Consider the following 9,230-nt stretch of genomic DNA (forward strand, 5'->3'; position numbering starts at 1 on the left):
TATGGGGTTGCTCCAAGGCAGGTAGCTCTTAGCTTAGACATATTGTAGTAAGGAGCCATTATCATGTGGCTCCTTGCTAGTTAATCTTAGACCCAGATTGGGGTAATGGAGGTGTGAGGTGTGGTGCCTCTGGACTGGCTGAGCTGGATGGCTTTAGTGTGGCATACCTTTACATTCTATTAACACTTTTCACTTATTCATTTTTTAACACTATTTCTCTATTTTAATTGCATTTCATTTTTTTATCACTTTCTCTATAGCTTCGGCTTCCTAAATACTAATTTATTAACACTTTAGTTTTTCACTGGTATGCTACGCTTGGCTTTCTGGCTTATGCTGGTGTTTTGGGGTGCCACACCCTGCACCTAGATAAAGCGCTAGGGACCCCAAATATACAGAGACGCCTTGATGCGGCTTTGGGGCTTATTCACACATTTGCGCAAATATGTGTAACGAAGATCTCTGAATTCTATTATTATGTGGGATTTATATCTGGTTACGGTTATTATTCAGGGTGCTGGGGGAAACAAATGCCTTTTTTTCTTGCTTAGAAATACCCCTCCCTTTCGAGCACCTGAATGATATCACTAAGCTAATTGAGCATCTACCAATATATATGTTTGTTGTGAGAGGCAGAGAGGTTCCTGCATTAGGAGGAGGTGCAGGCCCTGACATGCCACATGGAGCATTATGGGGTTGCTCCAAGGTAGGTAGCTCTTAGCTAAGACATATTGTAGTAAGGAGCCATTATCATGTGGCTCCTTGCTGGTTAAACTTAGACCCAGATTGGGGTAATGGAGGTGTGAGGTGTGGTGCCTCTGGACTGGCTGAGCTGGATGGCTTTAGTGTGGCATACCTTTACATTCTATTAACACTTTTCACTTATTAATTTTTTAACACTATTTCTCTATTTTAATTGCATTTCATTTTTTTATCACTTTCTCTATAGCTTCGGCTTCCTAAATACTAATTTATTAACACTTTAGTTTTTTTACTGGTATGCTACGCTGGGCTTTCTGGCTTATGCTGGTGTTTTAGGGTGCCACACCCTGCACCTAGATATAGCGCTAGGGACCCCAAATATACAGAGACGCCTTGATGCAGCTTTGGGGCTTATTCACACATTTGCGCAAATATGTGTAACGAAGATCTCTGAATTCTATTATTATGTGGGATTTATATCTGGTTACGGTTATCATTCAGGGTGCTGGGGGAAACAAATGCCTTTTTTTCTTGCTTAGAAATACCCCTCCCTTTTCGAGCACCTGAATGATATCACTAAGCTAATTGAGCATCTACCAATATATATGTTTGTTGTGAGAGGCAGAGAGGTTCCTGCATTAGGAGGAGGTGCAGGCCCTGACATGCCACATGGAGCATTATGGGGTTGCTCCAAGGTAGGTAGCTCTTAGCTTAGACATATTGTAGTAAGGAGCCATTATCATGTGGCTCCTTGCTGGTTAATCTTAGACCCAGATTGGGGTAATGGAGGTGTGAGGTGTGGTGCCTCTGGACTGGCTGAGCTGGATGGCTTTAGTGTGGCATGCCTTTACATTCTATTAACACTTTTCACTTATTAATTTTTTAACACTATTTCTCTATTTTAATTGCATTTCATTTTTTTATCACTTTCTCTATAGCTTCGGCTTCCTAAATACTAATTTATTAACACTTTAGTTTTTTCACTGGTATGCTACGCTGGGCTTTCTGGCTTATGCTGGTGTTTTGGGGTGCCACACCCTGCACCTAGATATAGCGCTAGGGACCCCAAATATACAGAGACGCCTTGATGCGGCTTTGGGGCTTATTCACACATTTGCGCACATATGTGTAACGAAGATCTCTGAATTCTATTATTATGTGGGATTTATATCTGGTTACGGTTATCATTCAGGGTGCTGGGGGAAACAAATGCCTTTTTTTCTTGCTTAGGATACGGCGCTCAACAGCCATGCCGTCAATCGTAGCCGCGGTAAGTCTTGGTACACACACACGGCCCCGGCTGCAGTAGGTCCTCTCGAGGAGGAAGAGGCCGAGGATCTTCTATGAGTAACTGTTGAAGATCTGGGTACCAAGCCCTCCTTGGCCAGTCTGGGGCAATGAAGATTGCTCGAACCTTTGTTTTTCTTATGATCCTGAGTACTTTGGGGATCAGCGGAAGGGGAGGGAAGACATACACTGACGGAAACACCCACTGGGTCACCAGTGCATCCACTGCTACTGCTTGAGGGTCTCTCGACCTGTATCTCTGAAGCGTCTTGTTGAGACGAAACGCCATCATGTCTATTTGAGGAACTCCCCAAAGACTTGTCACCTCTGCGAAGACTTCTTGGTGGAGGCCCCACTCTCCTGGATGGAGATCGTGTCTGCTGAGGAAGTCTGCTTCCCAGTTGTCTACTCCCGGAATGAATATTGCTGACAGATCTTGTAGATGTTTTTCTGCCCAGCGGAGGATTTTTTTCGCCTCCGCCATTGCCACTCTGCTTTTCGTTCCGCCCTGCCTGTTTATGTATGCGACTGCTGTTACACTGTCCGCCTGGATCTGCATGGGACGGTCTTGAAGAAGATGTACCGCTTGTTGAAGGCCGTGGTAAATGGCTCTTAGCTCCAGAACGTTTATGTGAAGGCAGGTTTCTTGTTGTGACCAACGTCCCTGGAAGTTTTCTCCCTGAGAGACAGCTCCCCAGCCTCGGAGACTTGCATCCGTGGTTACCAGGAGCCAGTCCTGAATCCCGAACCTGCGTCCCTCTAGTAGGTGAGAACTGTGTAGCCACCACAGGAGCGAAATCCTGGCTTTTGATCACAGGATTATCTTCCGGTGTATGTGTAGGTGGGATCCCGACCACTTGTCCAACAGGTCCCACTGGAATACCCTGGCATGGAACCTGCCAAACTGTATGGCCTCGTAGGCCGCCACTATCTTCCCCAACAACCGAATGCACTGATGGATCGACACACTCGATGGTTTCAATATCTGTTTTACCATTTTCTGGATTTCCAGAGCCTTTTCCACCGGAAGAAATACTCTCTGAACTTCTGTGTCCAGAATCATCCCAAGAAAAGACAATCTTGTCGTCGGTTCCAACTGTGACTTTGGATAATTTATGATCCAACTGTGCTGTTGGAGTATTGACAGGGAGAGTGTGGTGTTTTGTAACAACTGCTCCCTGGATCTTGCCTTTATCAGGAGATCGTCTAGATAAGGAATTATATTGACTCCTTTTTGACGCAGGAGAACCATCATCTCCGCCATCACCTTGGTGAATACCCTCGACGCCATGGAGAGACCGAAAGGTAACGTCTGGAATTGGTAATGGCAATCCTGAACCGCGAATCTCAGATAAGCCTGGTGAGGAGGATAAATGGGAACATGCAGGTAAGCATCTTTTATGTCTACAGACACCATGTAGGTCCCCTCCTCCAGACTGGAAATCACTGCCCGAAGTGATTCCATTTTGAACTTGAAACGTTTCAAGTAGATTCAGATTTTTCAGGTTTAGGATCGGTCTGACCGAGCCGTCCGGCTTCGGAACTACAAAAAGGCTTGAATAAAACCCCTCCCCTTGTTGTGACAAAGGTACCAGGACTATGACCTGATCCTGACATAATTTTTGGATTGCCGCTGTTACTGCTTCCCTTTCTGGAAGAGAAGCTGGCAAGGTCGATTTGAAAAATCGGCATTGGGTAACGTCTTGAAACTCCAGCTTGTATCCCTGGGACACTCTTTGCAACACCCAGGGATCCAGGCCAGACAGAATCCAACCTTGGCTGAACAGTTTGAGACGTGCCCCCACCCGAGCGGCCTCCCGCAAAGGAGCCCCAGCGTCATGATGAAGATTTGGCAGAAGTAGGGGTAGACTTCTGCTCCTGGGAACCTGAAGCTGCTGTGGACTTCTTTCCCTTTCTCCTACCCACAAAGAAGGGGGAACCTCTCGCTTTTTTGTATTTATTGGGCCGAAAGGACTGCTTGTGCGGGTGATATGTTTTTTTTCTGGTGCAGGCGCAGAGGGACAAAATGTTGACTTACCTGCGGTAGCCGCCGAGACTAACACGTCCAGTCCATCGCCAAATAAGGCCTCACCTTTATATGGGAGAGCCTCCATATTTCTTTTGCATTCTGCATCTGCGTTCCACTGGCGAATCCACAACGCCCGCCGAGCCGATACTGCCATGGTAGCGGATTGTGAACTCAAGAGTCCAATATCTTTCATCGTTTCTAGCATGTATGCGGCAGCGTCTTTGATATTCCCTAACTTAAGGAGTATCTCATCTTTATAAATCGTGTTAATTTCTGATGACACGCTTTCTGACCATTTTTCAATAGCGCGACTCACCCACGCGCAAGCAATTGTGGGCCTGAGCAGCGTACCATTGGCAACATAAATGGATTTCAATGTAGTTTCCATCTTTCGGTCTGCCGGCTCTTTTAGTGAAGCCGTGCCAGGTGCAGGGAGAATTACATTCTTTGTCAACCTGGACAGAGGGTGACTCCCATTTTTTCCTGTCATCCACCGGGAAAGGATAAGCTATCTGAATTCTCTTGGGAATACGAAATTTATTTTCGGGATTCACCCACATTCCTTCAAAGAGTGTATTAAGCTTGTGGGAAGGTGGGAAATTGACCTTAGATTTCTTTTTTTTATATTAATAAGCCTTCTCCTGAGGTACAGGAGTGGCTTCCGTGACTTCCAGAACTTCCCTTATAGCCACAATCATATATTGTATATTTTTTGCCAATTTATGATCTATTTCTCTGGAGTCACTATCGTCGACACAAGAATCAGTGTCCGTGTCGGTATCAGTATTCACAAATGGTCTCTTATGTGACCCAGAGGGGTCGCCTGCGGATGGAAGAACAGAGCCCTGAAAAATCACATCCTCCACAGATTTTCTCCAGCACTCAGCATGAGATTCAGACTTATCTAATCTCCTATTGATATGATGCATACTATCACGTATTTCTATCACCCATGCAGGCTCTTGGTGTGCCGGCAGCGCCACCACATTACACTTGTGTCCCTAAAATGGTTTCCTCCGGGGAGGAATTCCCTGCCTCTGACATGTCTTACACACATGTACAACACACACACAGACACACTCGGACTTATAGGGGACAGACCCACAGTAAAATCTGTCAGAGGGACACAGTTTAGGAGTAGCCAGTTCATACCCCCAGCGCCAGTATCTAATGCCTGTGAACACAGAATGCTCACTGACATGCGCTTTTTACACAGTAAAACACACTTGTAAAGCACCAAATTATTGTAAAGCACCAAATTAGCTTGTGCCCCCCCCCCCCCTGTTTTGCACCCTGATACTTGTAGTCAGAAGTGAAGGAGGACCAGCGATGTCTCTGCAGCCTGAGGAGAGAGAACATGGCACTGAGCAGTGTGCTGGCTGCCTGCGGAAGAAGCTCCGCCCTTTTTACCTCAGAAACTTTTCATAATTTTTATACTGGCAGGGGTAGGGCTGTGCCTGGGCATCTTATGCCCCCCTTTTTGACAGTTTATAGAGGTGTTTTTGCTGCCCTGGGTGCCCCCCTGCGCCCTGCAGTGCCTGCTGTGTGTGGGCAGCAATGGCGCGCTGCGCTCCCGCCAGCCGCGCTGTACCTCAGCCGTCACTTTTCTTGATAGAAGATCTGTCTTCTTCTACTCACCTGTCTTCTGGCTTAGTGAGGGGGGTGCCGGCGTGCTGTGGGAGTGAGCATCTAGGCACGGCTAGCGTTCAGTACCCTTCAGGAGCTAATGGTGTCCTGTCAGCCAGAAGCAGAGCCATGAAATTCTTCAGGAAGTTGGTTCCTACTTCTGCCCCCTCAGTCCCACGAAGCAGGGAGTCTGTTGCCAGCAGTTCTCCCTGAAAATAAAAAACCTAACATTAGTCTTTTCAGAGAAACTCAGTAGAGCTCCTCAGAGTGCATCCAGTCTGCCTGGGCACATTTCTAAAACTGAGGTCTGGAGGAGGGGCATAGAGGGAGGAGCCAGTTCACACCCATTGAAAAGTCTTAAGAGTGCCCATGGCTCCTGCGGAACCGTCTATACCCCATGGTCATGAAGTGGACCCCAGCATCCTCTAGGACGTTTGAGAAAACAAGAAGAGCAAATTGGTTGGAACTTAATCTCTCTCCAAGGCTTACTACATAGACCCATAAAGTATTTTATGTATCAGGGTTGGAACCATTGATGGGTCAACCACTTATGGTTCCCAAATGAGCATGTGCAGAGCACGCCCACAGTCCAACATTATGACTTCACAGCCGATGTGAGCATCCATCTATGGTAAAACTATTCACCATCACTCTGACCATCGATGGATACTCACCATCAGTGCGTAACTAGACATTTTAGCGCTGTGTGCAAGAAACGGCACCCCCCCCCCCCCTTAACGTAGACCGGTGGCAGTGCGCGTTGTAGGCGCGCGCAAAAAATATAGGGGCGTGGCTTCACGGGAAAGGGGTGTGACCACAAAATAATACCAATTCATAATGGTGCACAGTAGTCTCCATTATTCAAATTACGCCGCACAGTAGCGCCACGACACCAGGTAGAGCCCCTTTTTACACATTACGGCAGACAGCGTCCCCTTTTTACACATTACGGCAGACAGCGCCTCCTTTTTACACATTACGGCAGACAGCGCCTCCTTTTTACACATTACGGCAGACAGCGCCTCCTTTTTTACACATTACGGCAGACAGCGTCCCCTTTTTACACATTACGGCAGACAGCGTCCCCTTTTTACATATTACGGCAGACAGCGTCCCCTTTTTACACATTACAGCAGACAGCTACTCCTTTTTACACATTACGGCGGACGTCCCCCTTTTTACACATTACGACAGACAGCGTCCCCCTTCTTACACATTACAGTAGACAGCGCCTCCTTTTTACACATTGGAGAGTAGGCGGCACTCATGAGGCTTGAAGCGGTAAAATATAAGCAAACAGTGCTTTTTATTCAAGTCCCCTCCCTCAGAACAGATTTTATAGATATATATATATATATATATACACACACACAAATTATATATATATATATGCACATATACATATTAGCTGAGCCAAGCAATCAGTAGTTTACTGAGTGCACCTATAGACTATAGGTGCACTCAGGAAACTCCTGAATGTGTGGCTCAGCTAATATATATATATATATATATATATATATTTATATATATAGAAAAATGTTGAGGGGTTCTAAGCGACCAACGGTGTTTATACAGCTATTTAAAAGAATAGTACCCAGTGTATAAAGAATATATATACAATTTATTCTAATCACAGGAGCCAATAAAAAAGAAAAAAATGTTTCTAAAAATATTCACATCTGACATATACCAAAATAATTGGTTTCATAGGAACACAAAATAAATAAATAAATAAATTCAAGATATAAAAAGTATTAGAATAAAAGCACATAGATATAGATAAAAGATATGTGTATATCTTATCTTGGATAGAGGTCATCAAGGATTAGCCCAACGCGTTTCGTCTATGATAGACTTCATCAAGGGGGATAGATGAAGTCTATCATAGACGAAACGTGTTGGGCTAACCCTTGATGACCTCTATCCAAGATAAGATATACACATATCTTTTATCTATATCGATGTGCTTTTATTCTAATACTTTTTATATCTTGAATTTATTTATTTATTTTTTGTTTTTGTGTTCCTATGAAACCAATTATTTTGGTATATGTCAGATGTGAATATTTTTAGAAACATTTTTTTTCTTTTTTATTGGCTCCTGTGATTATAATAAATTGTATATATATTCTTTATACACTGGGTACTATTCTTTTAAATAGCTGTATAAACACCGTTGGTCGCTTAGAACCCCTCAACATTTTTCTATTTTAAACTATCTTCAGGGATTTACCACCCCTGTACTCCTGGGGAACAGCTGACGCCCATAGATTTGTGGAGTGTTATTTTATATAATATATATATATATTGAACTATTTATTATTTTTAATTGCCAGATAAACACACAGGTGATATTATCCTCACAAGTGGCGCAATTTTTTTCATTCTAAACATATTTATATATATATAATATATATATAAAATCTCTCTCTCATAAGGTAACCCTACTTCCCTTTTTTTTTCTTCTACAGAATTCCCCCCCCTCCCCCCCGGCTAGCCTGAACACCTCACATGCCCCTGCAGTAAACAGTGAGTGGTCAAGTCTACTGTCTCACTCACTCTGACCAGTATACCACTGTCCTGCTCCAGCAGTGGCTCAGAGACTAGTCCTACAGCTCCTGGCGTGTGTCAGCGATGGCAGGGCAAGGAACACACGTGGAGAGACTGAGCGCTCGCGACCAGCGCAGGGCGGGCGGTGAGGAAGGAAGGGAGGAAGGTGCGCGTCGGAGCATGACGATGGGTGGGCTGTGCGGCCAGCCGCCCACACGTCTGTGAGTCAGACTGGTTGGCTGGCGCAGCGGGAGAGGGTGTGAGTGACAGTAGGGGAACTTGAAGATAGCAGCTAGCGCCAGTGACAGCCCAGGTAGCGCAGTAGACGATCCGATCATCGTTATCTGTGTGCACGGGGGGGAGATTTTTTCCGCCTCACAGCGCATTGCGCTGTGTGCAATGCCCCTCTCGCACATAGCCAGTTACGGCACTGCTCACCATCAATGGTCAACGGTCGTGCCTAAAGGCCATGAAAGTGTGCGGAGATAACATGCGCAAAACTTGATTACCATGCCCTCTCTCTGCTTAAACTCTGTCCAATTTGAAATCAAAATGGTTTTAATATATTTTTATTCAAATACATTGTAAAAAAAAATAAAAAATACATCAGGGTCTGACATGGTTAAATACTTGCCCTCAACAAATATGAAGCCGTACCTCACACACGTATCGATAAATCAACAACAGAGATACTGTCAAGGACATCTTCAAAAGCAGGGGCGCCTATTACTACAATGCAATACAAGGCATCGTCCAACAGAGCCATGCTGCTCCAGCCAGCAAGAAGGCTCCGTCACGTGACTGTGTCGGGCTCCCGCCTTTTTCGAACCCGCCACGTCACGGCCACAGGACAGCAGCGTGCCGGGAACGAGCCTCCTCTCTGATTGGCTGCTGCTCGCGCTGTGCGTGTGACGTCGGCGTTTCAGGACGAGGGCGGGGCTCGGTGCGAGGTGGACGCTGAGCGGTGGGGCTGGCGTCGCTGAGCTGAGAGACAGGAGCAGCAGCGGGTGGAGGAGAAGGAGGAGGCAGCGGCGGT

General features: G+C 45.7%; 1 long non-coding RNA gene across 1 annotated transcript in view; it reads right to left on the reverse strand.

Annotated features, from left to right (window-relative positions):
• LOC134944650 (uncharacterized) overlaps positions 1 to 9,001 on the reverse strand; it is an 81,637-nt gene extending 72,636 nt beyond the window's left edge. Inside the window, exon 1 of the long non-coding RNA XR_010181916.1 lies at positions 8,852 to 9,001. This is a non-coding gene — a long non-coding RNA (uncharacterized LOC134944650). The remainder of the gene's footprint in view (positions 1 to 8,851) is intronic.
• Between the last annotated feature and the right edge of the window lie 229 nt (positions 9,002 to 9,230).

The sequence above is a fragment of the Pseudophryne corroboree genome, chromosome 7, assembly GCF_028390025.1.
Source record: "Pseudophryne corroboree isolate aPseCor3 chromosome 7, aPseCor3.hap2, whole genome shotgun sequence".
Classification (NCBI taxonomy): domain Eukaryota; kingdom Metazoa; phylum Chordata; class Amphibia; order Anura; family Myobatrachidae; genus Pseudophryne; species Pseudophryne corroboree.